This window comes from Passer domesticus, chromosome 20 (genome assembly GCF_036417665.1).
Source record: "Passer domesticus isolate bPasDom1 chromosome 20, bPasDom1.hap1, whole genome shotgun sequence".
NCBI lineage: Eukaryota > Metazoa > Chordata > Aves > Passeriformes > Passeridae > Passer > Passer domesticus.
Genome location: NC_087493.1, coordinates 2,810,462 through 2,829,545, shown reverse-complemented (window position 1 = coordinate 2,829,545; position 19,084 = coordinate 2,810,462). Strand labels below are relative to the sequence as shown.

The window sequence follows — 19,084 nt, the reverse complement described above, 5'->3', positions numbered from 1 at the left end:
ACATCTGTTCAGTTTGTGCTGGCTCAGAATAACCATTTGCAAGAGTCAGTGGGAGCAGAAATTGGAAGAGATGCTGGAGGAGCGCTGGTTTTGTTGGAGACAGAGAAGCCCTCAGCAGCTCTGTGGGAGTGCAGCTCCCTGCTCCCCATCCCCAGCAGGATTCCCAGCCTGGGAATGCTGAGAACACACAGCTGGGTGACAGAATGTGACAACAAGCTACAAATTCAGTAGTGGCTTGAGAAGCCAGGGCAGGAATGATGACAGGGACTGGGCAAACATCACCAGGGATGGTTTTCCACCTGTGCCACAGATTTTTGCCCAACGCTGAGCAAACCATTCTACCTCCTTTCCTCATTTTTCACACTTGTGTGCAAAAGCTCCTGGTCAAGAGGCCTTGTCCACTGCTCACCTGCAATCAATACAATATTCAACAGGAGTTTTAGACATTTTTCTACCTCTTTGGCTGATGCAGTAAAACTAAAGATCAGCTGACGTTTTGAGAAAAAAAAATATTATTAATCAAATATTTCTGGATGAAATATACCCAGACCAGGAGATAGGACCAAAATTTATAGCCACACCACCATAAATCACCATCCAGTCTCCTGCAGCTACACTCATGGTCATAAGCAATAAATTTATTGCAGTTGCCCAGTTGTACTTGGTGATTTCAGCCACAAAAGCTGACTGTGAGCCTCTCCTGAGAACAACAAGCAAAAGCAGGTGTATTTGAAACACCCTCATGTTAGTTTTGGTGACCCCCATTTGCACGGGATTGGGATCTGTCACACTTCCATGTGTCCTTTCACATCTCTGATTTCTATTTGGGACAGACCAGAAACACTGAGTTTGTCATTTATTGTGGTTCTGCCCAATGGGCAGGAACTTCTTGGGGGCAAACTCCACACTTAGTCCATGTCAACTTTCTCTTTGCTGGCTACAAGAACTAAATAAAATCTTCAATTTGGGGAGGAATCAAACCCAGCACTTATTCTATATTGATTCCAACCTCAAACCCCTGACATTTAAAGAGAAAGATGAGGTCCAAATGGCCTTGCTTCAATGTCCAATTAAATTCACAAAAATCAACCCTTCCTGAGCCTTCTTTCCATTGCAAAAATGGTTTTTCCTTTTCTCTGCTCACTGGCTGCCAAGGGCCACCCTAAACACGCAGAGATCCCCGCTGAGCTCGGACACAGCGCTGGGGTTTTTGTGTATTTCCCAGGACTATTAACAGAGTAATATAATGAGAAATGAACTGAGGTTAAAGAATTCAGTGCCTCGTGTATTTTCACTAAAAACACTGGCTGCATCAGGGGACCTGCCAAGAGGAGAGTTTAATATCGTATGAAAAGGAAGAATTTTCATAATGACACTTGGCAGGGGCTGCATCCCCCCTATGAATGGAGCTGCTGGGGCTTTCTCTCCTCCTCTCTCCAATTCTTTCCCCACAGCCCAGTGGCAGCACAAGGGATTTTCATTTTTAAGGGATTGGGAAGCACTGGAACCAAGCTTTGGGCAACTCTTCACACTGCCTATATTTAAGCACCTCAGTTCAGGAGGTATTTTGGGAAAGAAGTTTCCAGTTTCTCTACAGTCAAAAGGTAAAAAGTGGACCCAGAATGCTCAAAATTTCCTAAATTATCCAGAAATATTGTTCCATGTGAAGCTTCCTCCTCCTTTTCCAGATCTAGCTAGTGGGCCAAAACAACTACTTCCTTTGTAAATGAGATTGAAACTTTTTAAATGAAAATGATGCAGGAAGAATCACCTGAGGCACTAAAACCCCTGCAGCTGCAAACAAACCAGCTGTAAGGATAAAGCAAATCCCACATTTTGCCTTCATCCTTTTATATCTGGTGGCTCTTCCTGAAATTCCTAATTCTCATTGTATTCACACTAGCACTCCCATCGTGGTCGGTGTTTTATGTTCTTTCCCAGTGTTTCTTGTTCCCTTTTTTCTCACTCCCATCTATTTGGAAACATCATGCTGGGGGGGGGGGGGGGAAGCAAATAAAACAGAAATTAATGCCTGAACAGGGATAATAATGTTCTCTACTACAGAGATCAAACATTCTTGATAAATTCTGTTTTACTGTGCAGCTGACACTGGTTCTCAGCACAAAGCTCAGGCTCCAGCAGAAGCTGGCCCCGCTCCCCAACGATGGACTGGTTTCAAAGAGTTTTATCATTTTTACTAAAACTCTGGAGTCAAAACTTTGTCTGACTCAAATCAAGCCTCAACCTGACAGGCTGGCCCAGCACAGTTGTAGGCGGAACAAATACAATAAAACTCTGGTCTGAGAAAGGCCAAACATCAGGGAAAACAATTCCTCGTGGAGAGATGGAAGAGCAGCAGAGGAATTCTGCTCGTTCAGGTGATGTGTGCACAGGAAAACAATCCCACCGAGATTTGGGGGGCTCCAAATCCACCCCTGGGGAGTCACTCCAACCCTGCAGCAATAAAACTGAGCACAGGGAGCTCATTTTCCCCGAGACTCCGGGTATAAAGTCAGCAGAAAAATAGCCTGCAATGAGCATTACAGAATGTAACTCTCCTTTGGAGGTGACGGCAGGGCTCTCATTTGCAAGTGATAAATGTCACTGCTCTTCCATCTGCAGCCTTTTAAAACCATTTGGAGGGATGTAATGAGGCTGCACAGCCTTGGAGGGACGGGCAGGGGACAGCGGAGCCATTTGAGTTTTACTGAGTGTGTCACGGGGGAGTTGTCCATTTTTTTTTCCCTTTTTTTTTTTTACCAAAATGAGGTGCCCCAGGGGAAAGTCAGCAGCTCGAAGCAGCCCCACCTGAGTGTGTCTTGGGAGGAAGCCTACTGCCTCATATTTTTTAAAAGGGAAAAAAAAAATTATAATAATAGAGCCGAGCCAAAAATATCAAGCAGTTCATAGCTGTGAAAAAGCCAGGGAAAGCTGAGTCGCCGCCGGCCAGTGTTGTTCTTCCAAACAAGCTGACCACCCTCCCTTCATAACATTTTATTTATTAAAGCAAAATTGGCCCACTGGAATAAAATTATGCGCTATTCATATACATATGTATATCTATGAACGTATGGTTATTAATGACTGTGTTTCCATACAGCCACAAGGTCCCTACAGATTTTTTTTGGGGGGGTGAGCTGCTGAATTCGTTAGTGAGGGGAAAATTTAAACGGTGTGGAAGGGACGGAGCAACGATTCAGTTATAAGTCAGTTGTAGCTGTTATAATTCAGGTATAACTCGGTTATAATTCGGGTATAACTCGTTTTAAGCGTTATAATTCACATTTAATTCCTTAGAACCCCGCGCAGGCCGCGGGGCCGCTCTCGCACGCTGTTGCCATGGCAACAGCCAGCTCTCCTCCCATTGGTCGGTACGAGGCGCAGCAGCCAATCAGCGCCCGGCGTTTCGCCGCCGGCAAGATGGCGGCGGCGAGCCGCGAGCGGGCGGAGGAGCGTGGCCGGCAGCGGGGCTGGGTGTAAGGAATAAAATCGGTGTAAATTACTCCATCCCTGAGCAACTCCGTCCTTAACCAGTCCTCCCAAGCACCCTTCTCACGCAGCAAGTTATCCTCAGAGACCTTTTGGCTGAGTAGTCACAGAAACACCTTCCTAAATTAACCGAGCGCTCAGGGCAGCAGAAGCAGCACCTTCGCTATTTTCCGCTATTTACCTTTTTTTTTTTTTTTAATCCCCACTGTGTTAATTCCCATTTTAAAGTCCCCCGTATTTACCTGCAGCACTGTCTAGACAGTTAATGAAATAGCAAGAGCCCAGTGGGTTTTCAGAAGAATGTCAACAAAAAGAGAATGAGAAATGGACGGATTTAAGAATGGGATGGGTGCTGAGCGTGCCTCAGGCGGGGTGTCCCGGGTTTATTTGGTTTATTCCTGTCATTCCTAAATTCCCCACAGGAATCACCCCGTAGTTCTGAGGGCTGGAAGGAGCAGCAGGTCACATTTACAAAATGCGCTTAAAGATGCAGTGGGATCCCAGAGGGATTTTTCCAGACAGTTCATAAAACCAGCTTGTGAGTCACCACTGGAAGCTAATGGGAGTAAGGCCTGGAACTTATCTAGGTGCTTTTAATAAATCCTACTCTTTCCATATCGACATGATTAAATGCATAATGTGCTTTTTTTAACTGTGACCCAGTGTTTATCCAGTGCCAAGAGCAGCAAGCTGAGCACTAAAATACTCTGTACTTCTGGAAAATAGTGCCTGCTCTGGAGAATCCAAAATATAAAATATTAACGAGCAGGTAAGTGTGCAGTCAGACTGAGACAGAAACGCAGATTCTCCCTTGGCACCTCACAGCAGGGTTTTGTCTTTTCATTTCTGTGCAGATTCTGAATTTCAGAAGTTGCTTCTGAGTTATCAAGGACGGATTTTCTGCTGATTTTTTTTTTCTCTCAGCGAATGTCCCCAGAGCTGTTGTGTTTTACATGAAACACACTCCTGACAGTGATTTTCAGAAAGAAAGAAAAAAGAAAATCAGCAGTGATTTCCTTTCAGTGTTAATTGTTTATTTATCATTCCCTTCCATGGATGCAGTTGGATAAAAAATCCTTTTTGTTCAGGAGCATCCTGCGAGCTGCAGGAGGAGAAGGGAAAACTCCTCATACACTGAATAAAACACAATTAATGATATTGAAATTATAACATTCAGAGCCAGAAGAACATTAAATAGATGGTGTAGTTTTCTCATGCTACTCCTGAGTTTAGATGTTTTCCTGACATGTTTATTTATCATTCCCTTCCATGGATGCAGTTAGATAAAATCCTTTTTATTTAGGAGCATCCTGCAAGCTGCAGGAGGAGAAGGGAAAACTCCTCATACACTGAGTTAAACACATTCAATGATACTGAAATTATAAAATTCAGAGCCAGAAGGAAATTAAGTAAGTTTCGTCACTTTACACCTGAGTTTACAGCTGACATGTTCCTAAATGTTTTGAACACCTCCAGTTATTGTCTGTGCCATTGTGAGGTGGAGCTTCCTAATGTTCCACCTCTGTGACACTGAGCAAACTCCAAAACTCCAAAATCGAGCCTGGAGCAAACTGAAAGTGCCCTGAAGTGCCTCCCTTTGGCTTAAATAGCTTAGAACTAAATTTGTGTTTTAGGAAAATGGAAGAAATCTGGAGTGTTGTTTTTCCTGAGGTGTTTTCTGCTTTTATTTGGGAAGTCCAATTTGAGAATTTAGTGTGGAATTGGTGTGCTGGTTCCATGCTGCATTCCCGGGGGACAGCTTGGGTCAGGAAGTGGCTGCATCATAAAAAGAGTTGAGCAATACCCTGTGATGGAATTTTGGGTGACAAAAATTCCCTGAACACTTCAGAAGTTGCACTCAGGGGAAGAATCCAGGCCCAAAAACAAAACCTGCCTTACCTGAGCTGAACATTTTTCACTCTCAGATGAAAGTTGTTGCATCAAACTCGATGGAGACACAGTTGATATTCCATAAGTGGCCAGGAGAGGAAATCCCAGTTGAAATGAGTCACCATTTTTGTGCAAATATTAATTTTGGCTGATGGACATTTCTGCTGATATCTCTTTTCCAGATCTGTCTCACAGAACATTGTCTTGGCTGCATTGAGCTGGAGCCTTTGGTTCTTTGAATAACTTTCCTTTTTCACTCTTTTATCTATTTATTGTATCTGAAAGGTAAAGAAAACACAATTTTCCCCATGATTCCACTTCCAGCAATGCAGTATTAAGTTCTGTACCGGTGGAAAACTTTGATTTAATAATGCCAAAAAGCACAATGCTGAGGATTTGGGCTTCTATGCTAAAATGAGTGGAAAATCCAAGAAGCTGGCAAGCCCTGCTTCCCAGGATCTCCCTGCCCTTCCATCCCCATGCTCTGACTGGTTTGTCTTAGAAATTAAAATAATTTATTAGAATTATTTATTATTTATTTTATGTAGAAACATCGGTGGACACTAGAATTAATATTTAATTTTGAAAAATCTTCATATTCCCCAGCAAAACACTCTTCAAGGTTGCACCCACCAACTGTTCAGAATTAATTGTAGATTATGAGAAGAGAGGAAATTAATTAAGTATTGCTCATTCCTGGTTCCTGATCCTTCAAACCTCAACACCTGTGATGGAGGAACACAGGAGTGCAGAGCTGGAATCCACAGCTCCAGGTGTCTAGAGGAGATGTGGAATTTTGAGCATTATGGGGGAAAACCAGGGCTGAAGTTGGGACTGTTAAACACATGAAAAGTCTAGGATTAAAATAAATCCCTTTTTAATTTGTTCTTTATCGGTCTCTTTTCATTGTGTGGGTGTTCAAGTGCTGCTGCAAGGTGATAAAGAACATTTCTCCTCCCAGGATCCTGCAGCCCTGGGGCCACTGCTCCCATGGCATTCCCCGTGCTGCTGCTGGGCCTGCAGGCAGAACACAAAATTAACATTTCCAAGCAGTATTTTAGGGAAGGTGGCCATAAATAACCCAGATTTGGACAATGTACCAGGGCTGACAACCCCAGCCTTGCAAATTGTGCCCCTGCATCTTCCACAAGTGGGCAGGGGTTGGCGTTTGGCATCCGACAGTGACATATTTTCTTCCTGACCTCAGCACTCGTGTCCCCTGTGGTGCCACCTTCCCCTGCAGGCTGGCAGCTGGGACTTGGGGACGCTGCAGATAGCCAACATTTATTTCACCCTTTCTGTCATTCCTGTAAAATGAGCTGCTGCCCAGATAAGGGACAGCCAGCAGGGAAGGGAGCTGGGAAGGGTTCCATGAGCAGATTAAGGGAGGGAGGCAGAATTCCAGAATCATCCGGGAGCTCTGCCTTGTTTTGCTGCTTTGTTTGACATTGTCAAGTTTGTGTTGTTTCATTGTGGGTCTTTGTTTCATCTTATTTTTGGACTTCTGGGCTGCTGCAACTTGCAGAGTTACCGAGTCTCTTTGCACTTATCTTATCTGGGTTTCCTCATTTCCACTATTAGGTGATGTCTGACACCTTTTGGGTCCAGTCTGATTGTCTGGACATGCAGTGAGTCACTCCCTGTCCCCCAGCATTTTCCAACCTCCCCTCACCCCTGCTTCGAGGGGAAACTGTTTTCAGCAGGTTATTCCGGTCCTTTGATGGGTACAGCCACATCTGGATGAGGCTTAAGATGGAAATCTTACAGGAAAAAAAAAAAGGTGTTCTGCTCATTCTTCAGGAGCTGTGACAACAGCAGGGCAGGAATGCTCTGATTTCACATTTATTTATCTGCTCTGATGTGATTCCTGGTGATCTTGTCTCAGCCCCGAGGCCCTGGACACTCAACTAACTCACTTTTGCTCTCCAGCATCCCAGAAGAGCCGGCTGATCCGAACTGGCCCCGGATGATTGCCAGTTATTAATGCCGATTATTAATGCCGATTATTGCCCAAGAGCAGCTTTGATCCTCCGCGGGCTGATCCCATCGCAGCCCGGGGCTTTAATCGCATTCCAGCGGGCATCCCTAATTCCCCCGGAGTGCAGAACAATCCCTGAAGGCAGCCTGCTTCCTCTGCATTGGAGCTGCTGGCGGGTGCCCAGCGATTACCGACTCCTCTGAGTCATTTAAGTGTGATGCTTGGCTAAAAAAATTGTTTCCAAGAGCCCTATCATCATTAATCATTAATTAATGCGATTGCCCACGGCTGGAAGCGAGCAGGTGTCTCGGGCCGGCTGGAAGAGCCCGTGGCACACACAAGGTCTGGGCTGTCCCCGTTCCATCCCTGCCGAGTCACTCAGCAGTGGCAGGACCTGGCATTTTTCCCTGCCCAAAGGAGTTTGCAATTTGAAGAAGCGCTGCTTTCTTCATCCTGCCTTTCGAGCCGTTCCCACGTCAGTCAGCGGGATGAATTCCCGTCTTGCTTTTATTGAGATGGAAATGAGGGCGCTCAGGGCTTCACCCAACCTGCGGGAGAGAAGTTCCACCGCAGGGAGTGCCAGGGATGGGTGCAAGGCTCTGTTCTTCCAGCTTCACCCTTGAAATGTGCTGGAATTATGGTTTGGGGACTGAAACGGGGAGGAAAAAAGGGGTTTGAGGGAGCTGACAAATGCCAGAACTCAAATCTTACAGCAGGATGCCAGAGTGGGGAGAGCTGGGGGCAGGAAATCAGTGTGAGGGACAGGGCTGGGTGACAGGGTCGTGGGGAGGGTGGCTCAAAGGTAGGATCCAAATCAGATCTGGCTCAGGTGAAGGATCCAAATCACAGCTGCACATCTGGATCAGGTAAAGGATCCAAATCACAGCTGCACATCTGGATCAGGTAAAGGATCCAAAGCAGAGCTGCACATCTGGCTCGGGTAAAGGATTCAAATTAAAGTTGCACATCTGGCCGAAGTAAAGGATCCAAATCAGAGCTGCACATCTGGCTCAGGTGAAGGATCCAAATCACAGCTGCACATCTGGCTGAGGTGAAGGATCCCCCCAAACACTGCTGCCAGCACCTGCTGGTGGCTCTCTGTCCCACTTGAAGAAGCCCTTAGGATGTGAGTAACAGCTCCAAGTTCCTCGATGAGACCTGCAAAGTGCTCAATTAAAATATGATTGGTTTATTGGGGATAAGACAATTAGGAATGAGTTGATGGATGACTTGCTGCTGCTGGATTTGAGAGCCCCACAGGCCCTGTGTTCTGAAGTGCCTCCCAACATTTCTCACTTAGCTGTTAGACCAGAAATAAAAGTTGGTTTTGCATTAAAATGCACATCTCTAAACAATTTCATTTTATTTATTAAGCAAAAGGAAAATAATACTAAAATATTCATAATGTCAGCCTTTTAAAACATTTTTACCCCAGTACCAAGGGTGATAAAAACATCTTCTAGAGCAAAAGAAAAAGCAAGAAAGTGATGGGAGTCTTTAGTTCCCATAAATTTAATTCCTATAAAGTCTGGACACCCTGGGCGGATGCCTTGGCTCAAAAAGGACCTCCTGTCTCCTCCTTTTTGTCCTGGTTTTTAATTGGAGCCAGGAGAAGGAGCCCAGCATTTGCCAGGTGAAGGCGAGCTGTGCCCTGGCAGGACGCCCGCAGAGCCATTCCTGGTTTGTAGATTAAAATAAGGACAGGGAAAGGGGTGGAGAGGGAGGAGAAGGAAACCCGAGAGAGAATAGCAAAACACTTTGTTCTAATTCAGGTGAAAAAGTTCATCTGGGTGTCCTCACAGAGCGTCTGCCACGTACAGGGTGGAGGAGGAACAAATTCCTTTTGGACATGAGCTGTATTCCTGAATTATCCCGGTGTGCCAGCCTCTAGGAACAGCTCCCTGCTCAGACAGCACTCCCAGGGGAGGCTCGGGGAGCAGCTTGGGCACAGGGCTGATTTTTGGGTGCTGTTTGTGGTGTTGGGACTGAACCAGTGCAGCTCTGGCTGTGTTTGATCCTTGAGTCTCTTTCCTCAGCATGAAAATGTGCAGTGTCCTGATAAGAGCACGAGGAGCTCCGGAGCTGAGTGGTTTCAGCTCCTGGTTACAAAGCCGTGGCAGACAGAGGTTCTGAGCCCGTTTTTCAACTTTTGAATGAACCACTTCTCTTTGTGGAGTTTGAATTCTAAAGGGCTTCACGGCGACAGCCAAATTTCACAGAATCAAAGAATTCTGGAATGCTTTGGGTTGGGAAGGGACCTTACATCTCATCCCACCCCGTCCCCTGCCATGGCAGGGACACCTTCCACCATCACAGGCTGCTCCAAGCCCTGTCCTTAAACACTTCCAGGGATGGGGCAGCCACAACCTCTTGTATTCTTCATACATCCACACTTCCTCTTACTTCAGGTAATTAATTCCTGTTATTAAGCCCCCTAATTCCCAGATTTTCCTGCACGCAGTGCTTGGTCACTAATGGCAAAAGCAGCCTTGCAACAAATCCCCCTGAAATTCAGTGTTGCCACTCTCACTGAATGGGTCTGCTGGGGCATTTTCCATCCAGAGAATTTTCTGATACAAAATAATCTCTTTGCAAAATCAAACTTGCTCCTGGAGCCTGCCAGAGTTTTGCCAGAAAAATTCAGCTCAGTGGGGAAATGGAAGTGACAGCATCCTGCTTGCCCACCTGGAAGCCTCACAATGTAACTTTTTTTTGCTGTTTATTGAAGGAAAAAAAATAAAATAAAATGTTTCTTTAATTTTTCAAGCAAGCAAACAAAAACTAATTAAAAAAAAAAAACAACTAGTAGGACTTGGAAATCCCTGCATGCAAATGAATTCATATCAGGGTTGGTTGTTGTTGTGCCATTTTATTGGGATTTTTGTCCCTGTCAGAATAATTTCCATCATTATTTTATTTTTTTTTTAATTATTATTTTTGGAGAGGAAATTCCATTGGTTTTGGACCAATGAATTGAAACTAACTGGGAAGACAAGGCAAGGAGCAGAGAGAGCAGGGAAGGAGTCACAGGATATGCTTGACCTGGGAAAAATTAGTTCACCTATTTCACAAAAATTATCTTTTGGCTAAGCCAGAGCCATTTTCCTGTGGAATGGAGTTGGTTTCTAATTGATTACACGCAGAGGCCACTCAGATGTCTGAAAGGCAACGCTTGAACATTTTTATTCTCTCTGTTATTGAAGAGATCCCAAGTTCAAACCAACCATTTTTAAGCTGCCATGTTTCCCATTATGTTGGTAATCAATTCCCTGGAATTCTGGCTGGCTGGAGATGTGAGTTCAGACCTCAGAAGGATTTCTGGGCTTTGGAAATGCTAAAGTAGAGTCCAGTTCATTCCCTGGAGTGGCTGAGACACTGAAAGCCCCAGGGAGAGGATGGTCCCATCATTATTTCATTTATAGGGCCTTTAAAAAATACAGCAAATTTCATTTGGATGTGATTATTTCCTCTACATTTATAAACAGCCATATCCAAGGTTTTAGGATCCTAAAATCCACCCCAAATTCCTGACATATCTATATCCCAGTGGTTATTTATTGGAGAAGCACTTGTCTTTATTTGCCATTGTTTGTGCTGAGTAAACTCCTTGGAGACAAGGAGTAAATTCCTCAGAGATCTTGTGGCCAGATCGATTTGTGGAGCTGTTTCTGTGTTTTCTGATGCAATCCAGTGTAACAATGTTGTATCCCAGTAAACATGGAAATGGAGCAAGGAAAACATTTCTCAATCCACTTCCTAAAAATACTGCTCTGCCTGGGGAGGGGCTGCAGTTTTATTCCAGGAGCTCGTTCAAGCCCTCCTGGGTTTCCACAATGTCTCCGATTTGACTCAGGCTTGGATTTCATGGATTTATGGATTGGGTAACAAAGCACTCCGTGGGCCAAATGCCCACGAGCGTGACATGCAAGAGCCATTCCCGAGTCCAGAGTGCTGTTCCTGGGTGGCAAAGTGCCAGGCATGGCTGGAAGCAAGCTCTGCATTTGGCAGGGTGGGCAGATCACCAAGCACAGTGCTGGGAGGGGCTTTCTGGAGCTGCCTGTTGGATATTCCAAAATATATAGATATATTCTTTATAAAATATAGATTCTTTGTTCTGCAGCAGTGTCTTTAATGTGTTACTCTGGGATTTGGGGGGTAGGTTAAATGTGTTATTCTGGGATTTCGGGGGTGTTGGTTTAATGTGTTATTCTGGGATTTGGGGGGTTTGGTTTAATGTGTTGTTGTGGATTTGGGGGGGTTGGTTTAATTGTCTTTCTTCCCTTCCTTCCTTGATGGCTCCTGAGATGAAACCAAGTTTTCATCTCAGGAAATGGATTGATGGAAATCCAAGTTTTGAACTCCTGGAGAGGACAGAGGGAATGTCAGGGGAGCAAATTCTCCAGTGTTGGGTGAGGAGCAGCACGGAGATGGGACTGAGTCTCCAGAGGGGCTGTGCCTCGGGTGTCCCCTTGTCATGGAAAAGTGGAGACCTTGTCACCCTGGCAGAGCTTGGCTGTCAGCCCACAGCCCAGATTGCTGTCTGTGCTCTGATCTGCTGCTTTTGTTCCTGTTCTGTGGACACCTGACAGAGCACATCATCCTGTGGTGCAGCTCAGAGCCCCCCTGTGCATTTTCAGTCACTGCAGCCCCTTCCCTGAGGGAATCCATTCCAGCAGTGCCACCTCAGCTGGATGGAGCTAACCCAGCTTTACCCAGGGCAGTTCTGTGCACTGACATGAAATCTGAGTGCTTTCTCCAGACACACAGTTTGTTCCATGATGAACAAAGTCCTCCTGCCCCTTTCCTCTCCACGTGTCTCTGGGTCTGTCTAAAAATAGCCCTGAACATCTGAAAATGTGTTCTAATCTTTTAGCAGGATGAGGTCACAAGGCTGGCAAGGGACTGGTGGAGACAGTGCTGATCTTGACACTTCCCATAGACCCAAGTGGGGTGAAGAAAGGTGAGGAAAAGGGGCACAAAATGTCCTTTATCCACTGGTTTTTATCCCTGTCTTTGGTGCAGATGAAACTCTGTGGGTTAAAAACCCTTTTGATATACAGAGGGCAGGATGGGATGGGATCAGCTGTTCTGCTTTCAGCACTGTGAACTGCACAGAGCGTGGAGAGGAAAAGAGAAACCAATGGATTCAAGCACAAAAGCCAAGGTGGGCATGGACAGAAAAAGGCAAACCAATGGATTCAAGCACATAATCCAAGGTGGGCATGGACAGAACATGGAAAGAGAAAAACAAAACGTGAATTCAAGCTCAAAATCCAATTTGGACACAGCCAGGGCATTGCTCTGCTCCACTCCCTGTGTAGGGATACTCCTTCCACATGATTTGGATCAAGTTCTCCCCTTTGGGTTTGGAAAATGTGTATTTCTTTGCTGGCATTTGCCAATATCCCAGCCCTGCCTTGTCCCTGAAGGAAAACTGAGGGTGCACAGCCAGGATGGGAAGCTCAGGAGCAAAGGAAAATGAAATATCCAGCAGTCCATGGGAGCAGGCAGCATCCAGGCTGGAGCTTCTCATAAGAGTTAATAAAAAAAAAGTATTAAATATCCTTCTGCCACCCCGACAGAGATTGCCTGGGATAAGTATTCCCTGAATTCTCATTTCCTGCTCCCGCACATCGGGCTGGGCTGGCAGAGTCACTCAGGCATGAAACACTTTGCTCCAAGCTCCCAGCAGCTCTATTCCAGGTCTATTATTTGCATAATTGGGTGCTAAGGAAAACAAAGCCAACAAATTGCTGATAATTGCCCGGTGTCAATTATAGGGGATAGGTCAGAGGTGCAGCAGGAGGGTGAAGCCTCCAGGTGTGTGGAGGTCAAAAGCGACTGGGTTTGGAGGGGAAGCTCGTTAGGGGTAATAGCTATCAGAGCAACTGCACTGACTCGTGTTAAAGCCGTGTTTAACAACGTGTTCTGCAATATTCCAAATATTCCAGGAGAGAAGGAGCACTGCCAAGGGGAGTTCTGGGGTAGGGCCCCCCTGAAAAGGGGCCCTGAAGAGAGCTGTGAAGGCTCGGGTTGTGTCAGGAGTGGTACAGCTGCACAGGAGGATGTGACCACAAAAAACCTGTTAGAAAACAGAACAGAGGTCCCGACATGAATTTAGTACCTGAACCAAAAAAGCTGAAAATCCCCATGGCACTCCAGATGGTTGAGAAGAGAAATCTCCATTGGCTGAGCCTGAGGGTCAGAGGGAATGAGCCTCCCCTGATGCTGTGGGCTGATCCAGAGCCCAGTGCAGGTGATCACTGGATCAATTCTCTGAAACTGCAAAGTTCCCTGGGACTGAGGAGCATGAACAAATATGGAGAGCCTGAGGAATTGCAGTTCTTGTGGAAATGGCCTTGCTTCTAACTACCACTGCTCCTTATTGCTGCAAAAACCTCTCCAGAAGCTCCTGGGGTAGGGGATAAAAAATCAGCCTCCCAAATTTCCAGGGGGTTTAAACCCTCTCCAGGGCAGTAGAAGGTGCGTGTGCTCCTCAGCTCCTCTCCATAACAGCTTGTCACACAACCACAGAGGGCACACAGGGGACTTTGCTGGGACATGACTTTCCTCATTCTCTCAGGATTCTCTTTCCCTTCTGTCTTCAGCGGCAGCAGCAGCCAAGGCAGGAGAGGAACTGCCTGACAAAGGTTTCATTGACACAAGTGGATGATTTTTGCTAGAAAGCACTTCCTTCTCTGCTGAAGGCTTTGAAGTGTTGCCTTTGTTCTTTCAGGCTTGCTAATTTTTTTCCCCTCTTTAAAAATGATAGGCAAAATACTTGAAAGTCATCTTTTAGTCCAGACAGAATAACAGGAGCAGCAACAGAAACCCTTCATTTGAAAAGGTGTCATCCTGCTCAAGTGATGCATTTGAAATATCATTTTCTAATCCTTGTTAAGAAAACAGTGCCTTGAATAATTGAAAAATGCTGCTTGAATTTTAAACCCTGATTTACTCTTCAAGTTGTCTTTTTCCTTCTGTGTATCCCTGGCTCTGCTGCCTCTGATCTTTGTCCCTCTTTCATGTGGCTTTGGCTGCACTGTCTGCAGAATGGATTCCTGGAGATGAACTCCCTGTAAAGTGCAGGGAATCAGCATCCAAAGGTGCCATTGTGAGGCAAGGGGTTATAAATAAATCTGCTTTTTAATATCTGAGCACTCTTGGTAGATTTGGGCATTCTAAAACCTGAAATGCTGTTATTTCTTTTATTTTTATTTCTTTTTTTGCTCCTTAGCACCAAGCATTGTTAATCCCTGGTGTGCAGACTTGGTTCTCTGTGGCTGAATAAATGGAAATTTCACTTCCTTGCTGAGAGGGTCAGACCCTGCAGGATCAGCTCCTGGAGGTGCCAGGTGAGGAAAAGGATCCGTGATAGCCCTGCCAGCAGGGAAGTTCCTGCTGCAAAGAGCTGCAGCTCAGACAGAGCACAGGGACCAGGGACAGCTTGCTGTGCTTTGACACTGGAGTCCTGGAGTCAAACGGGGCTGGGTTAACTCCTCCTTCACTCTCTTACTCAAAGTTCTCAAAGTTCTCCCCAGGCTGTTGTTCTCCACCAAAAAGTGCTTCCTTGGCAGGGAAGGATGGGTGATTCCAGTAGTGCAGTTCCTTTTGCTGCTCCCAGACTGAGCTGAAAAGCTTTTGGATGCAGAGCTTGGGTTTTTATTCCCCACCCCACAAGCAGTGGCTCACCTGCACCTGCTGTGGCCTGGCAGCCAGGGAAAAGTGCAGAGATGAGCAGCAGCAGGGCAGATTTGTGTCCACACTCAAATCCCTGCATTTGGAAACTGCAGGGAACAATAAATGCCATGGAAGAAAATGCCACGAGTGAGTTCTCACAGAATCCCGGGATGGTTTGGGTTGGAGGGACCTCAAACCCACCCCTGCCATGGCAGAGACATCTTCCACTGCCCCAGTTTGCTCCAGCTTGGCCTTGGACACTTCCAGGGATCCAGGAGCAGCCCCAGCTTCTCTGGGAATTCCGTCCCAGCCCCTCCCCACCCTCCCAGAGGGTTTTTTTGCAATATCCCCTCTGAGCTGCAGGTTTGGTTCCAGCTTCACTATCTCTGTTGCCCTGGGACCCCGGCAGTGTCACCCAGAGCACACCTGGCTGACCCCTCCCTCCTCAGCCCAGGGTTGGATTCCCAGCAGGAGCAGCCCCTCCCTGGGATGGGATGGGATGGGATGGGATGGGATGGGATGGGATGGGATGGGATGGGATGGGATGGGATGGGATGGGCTGTCCCGGCCAGCCCAGACTCTGAAAGCTGAGCTGATAAACCCTGGGAAGTGGCAAGGCACTAAAATCAGGGAAATCATCCCACACGGTGCCCTGGTGTGAATCCCTCAATCCCAGCCAGGCTGGTTCTGCCTTTCTGTCTGCTCTTGTGCCTCTCTCTGAGCTTAAACAACAGAGATTTTATAGATTGAATTTTCAACAAAATGTTTGCCCACAATTTCCTAATATTTCATAAAATAATAGTTTAAAAAGGAGTATTTTTAGTGTGGCTGTCACTGATGAGAAACCCCTCTCACTTCTGCTGAAGTGACTTTTCCTGGGTTTTTAAATTGGGATAACTTAGAGGTCAGTCTTTATGAACTGTAAAAAATCAGAGTTATTGGGATTTATAGGGGGAAGAAAATCATTCTTTGCTCCTTGTTCTTTGTGCTGCTCCTCTCCCTCCTTCAGAACTGCAGCAGCAGAGGAAATAAACCCCAATAAAGCAGCCTAAACTCTGCCTTTTTTTTTTTCCAAATCCCCATTCTTAGCAGAAGCAATGCTCAGCTGGAAGCCCAATAAAACCTTTGAAGCAGTAATTTGTGCCCATTCTTTTAAAGCTTTTCCCATTTGAAATATTAGTATAAAAAGGGGATTTGAGGCATTGGGATGGCCAAAGCAAACATTTGACACGCTGTTATATTCCATTTCTAGAATATAAAGCTCAGGCACGTGAAGCCAGGCTGCTGCTGGGCTGGGGATCGGGGTTTGCTTCTGCAGGAAGGACAAAAATGATGGGAAAATTCAGGTTTTGTGTGCTTGGACTCGCTGTTGTTAAAGAGGAGGAGGATTGCACCAAGCTGGGGTGGCAGCAAGCTGTAAAAAGCAAATCCTGCTGTTCTGGGATGGAGGATCTTGGCTAATTTCTGTCTTTCAGCACAAGCCCAGTGCCACTGACCCCCTTTCCCTCTGCTGGCACAGATATTACTGTGATATCTTTTGTAAAAAAATATCTATTTCTGTATTTTTGTAAAAAAAAAGATAGCACAGATATTTTTGTGATTTTTTTGTAAAAAAAAAAAAAAAGATGTTTCTTTGTGTTTGAAAAAAAGTTACCACAGTTATTTCTGTGATGTATTTTTGTAAAAAACTTTATCACAGAAATTTATGTGATTTTTTTCTGTGGTTTGGTTTTTTGGTTGGTTTATTTGGGTTTTTTTTGTTTGTTTGGTTTTTTTGTTTGTTTGTTTTGTTTTGGTTTTTTTGTTGTTTTTTTTGTTTTGTTTTTTTTTTGTTTGTTTGTTTGTTTGGTTTTTTTGTTTTTGTTTTTTGGTTTTTGGGGTTTTTTTGGTGTTTGGTTTTTTTTGTTTTTTTTTTTAAAGCAAATCCTGCTGTTCTGGGATGGAGGATCTTGGCTAATTTCTGTCTTCCAGCACAAGCCCCTGACCCTCTTTCCCTCTGCTGGCACAGATATTTCAGATATTTCTGTTTGGGTGTTGTGGAAACTGCCCAGGCTCAGAGGTTCCTCTGGGTTCTGTTTCTGAAAGGTGACACCAGGATCCCAAAGCCCAGAGCAGATTTATGGACCAGAGCTCGTAAAGCTCAGGGCCCTTCCTCAGACTCAGCTCCTGGATTTTGGGAGCAGGGAGATGGATGGAAAATTCCCCAGAGCAATAAACAAGTGTTTGCTGTGCAGAGGGTTTAATAAAAACCACTTTTCACCATCCCTCCCTCTCTTTTCCTTCCTTTTTTCTGCTGTCTTCAAGGCCAGAGAAGCTCCCTATCCAATTCCCTCTTCTGTAAAATCTGGTGGAAACCTCTCTTTAAAATCTTTATTCCCTTGAAATCATCACTTTTGGGATAGAAAGAATGGGAGGAGAAATCCTCAGAGTTCTTTTGGCTTCCAGGTAAAACATGCCCAAGGAGAAAAGCAAGGCTTGAATCCTCTCACTAAAGTCTTTATTCCCTTGAAATTATCACTTTTGGGATAGAAGGAACAGGAGAAGAAATCCAGAGTTCTTTTCCAGGTAGAATGTTCCACAGAGCCAAGGTGAAAAGCAAGGCCTGAAACCTCTCTTTAAAATCTTTATTCCCTTGAAATTATGAGGGATTAAAAACTTTTGGGATAGAACGGAACAGGAGAAGAAATCCACAGAGTTCTTTTGGCTTCCAGGTAAAATTTGGTCAAGGTGAAAAACAAGGCTTGAATCCTCTCTTTAAAATCTTTATTCCCTTGAAATTGTCACTTTTGGGATAGAAAGGAATGGGAGAAGAAATCCACAGAGTTCTTTTGGCTCCCAGGTGAAACGTTCCACATGGCCAAGGTGAAAAGCAAGGCCTGATGCTCTGTGTTTGTCATCTCCCCTTGCAAATCCAACACTGCAGCCCTGTGTTCCTGCTGGAAAGAAAAACAAACTGGGAACAATGGGAGAAAGCCCAGAGCCAGCCTGGAGAGGGAATTCAGTCATTTCCCAGGCTCCAGCTGGAAAAGGGAATCCCAGGGCTGGGCTGGGCACTGGGGGAGCCCTGGGGTGCTGTCTGTGCCTGTCATCACTCCTGAGCCCTGTGTGCTCCCTCCTTCCAGTGCCTGACAGGGATTCAGGGCTTTCAAACCCTCCTTGAGCTCATTTAGGAGTTTCCAGCTTCCCTGGACTCTGCTCTTACCCAGAGTTGTGCTCTGAATCCACAGAGAGGGAAGATGGGAAAAAGTCGAAATGAGTTTGTTTCAGAAGGCAGACTGCAAACTACAGTTTGGAAAAACCCACCGAGGTAGCCAAGAGCAGAAAATCCTGTTTGGAAGAGGGATATATTTGGTTTTCTGACTCCTGAATAAAGGAGGAGTTTTTAAATAAAACCCCAACTTTAATGAGTGATACCAAAAGTGCTGCTTGACTGCTGCACAAGTTTCTCCTCACCAGAGCACAGATTTCCCTGGAAATTAAAGTGAAAAACTAAAAATAAAGTCCTGCACGTGCATTTAAGATGCTGTCCTTCCCCAAAAAATTGCATTTCCCAGTGTCCATGCCCAGGAGGGGCCGAGTGGAACCTCCCCTCACAAACGTGTGGCTGTTTTTCCTTCACTCATGGCATAAATCATAGGAGGGGGAAAAAAATCCTGTTAGCACAGAGCTCAGGTTTGTTTATTTTTTTGCCAGCTGCAACATGCTACCCTCTTAGGGGTGGTGGAAAACCTGGGCTGCTGGAGGCTGGAGTGACATGTCAGCCCCAGCCTGGGCTCTGGCCCCTCTCACTGAATTACAGCCCTGTCAGGAGCCCATTATCCACATCCATAGATCCATTTCTGCACCCCGAGATGGAGTTCTTTCCAATTAAGGTCGGGTTTTTTTTATCAAATCAAATACCTGCACACTAAATTATGCTGCTGGTGCCAGGCTGGCTCTGCCTCCCTCCTCCCTGGGACACAGGGGGTTTGTTTGAGTGGCTGGGGAGGTCCCGTGGAGCTCAGGAAACGCTGCCTGACCTTCCCACCTGGGCTTTTTTGGGGGGGA

The 19,084-nt window shown here is 45.6% G+C and overlaps 2 long non-coding RNA genes across 2 annotated transcripts; both read left to right on the top strand.

Annotated features, from left to right (window-relative positions):
* The first annotated feature begins 3,439 nt into the window (after positions 1 to 3,439).
* On the top strand, positions 3,440 to 10,159 carry LOC135284337 (uncharacterized). The gene is made up of 2 exons (XR_010349760.1): positions 3,440 to 8,371; positions 8,409 to 10,159. It is a non-coding gene; the product is annotated as an uncharacterized LOC135284337 (long non-coding RNA).
* Positions 10,160 to 14,677: 4,518 nt separating this feature from the next.
* LOC135284158 (uncharacterized) lies at positions 14,678 to 18,429 on the top strand. The gene is made up of 2 exons (XR_010349632.1): positions 14,678 to 14,712; positions 18,265 to 18,429. It is a non-coding gene; the product is annotated as an uncharacterized LOC135284158 (long non-coding RNA).
* The last annotated feature ends 655 nt before the right edge of the window (positions 18,430 to 19,084 follow it).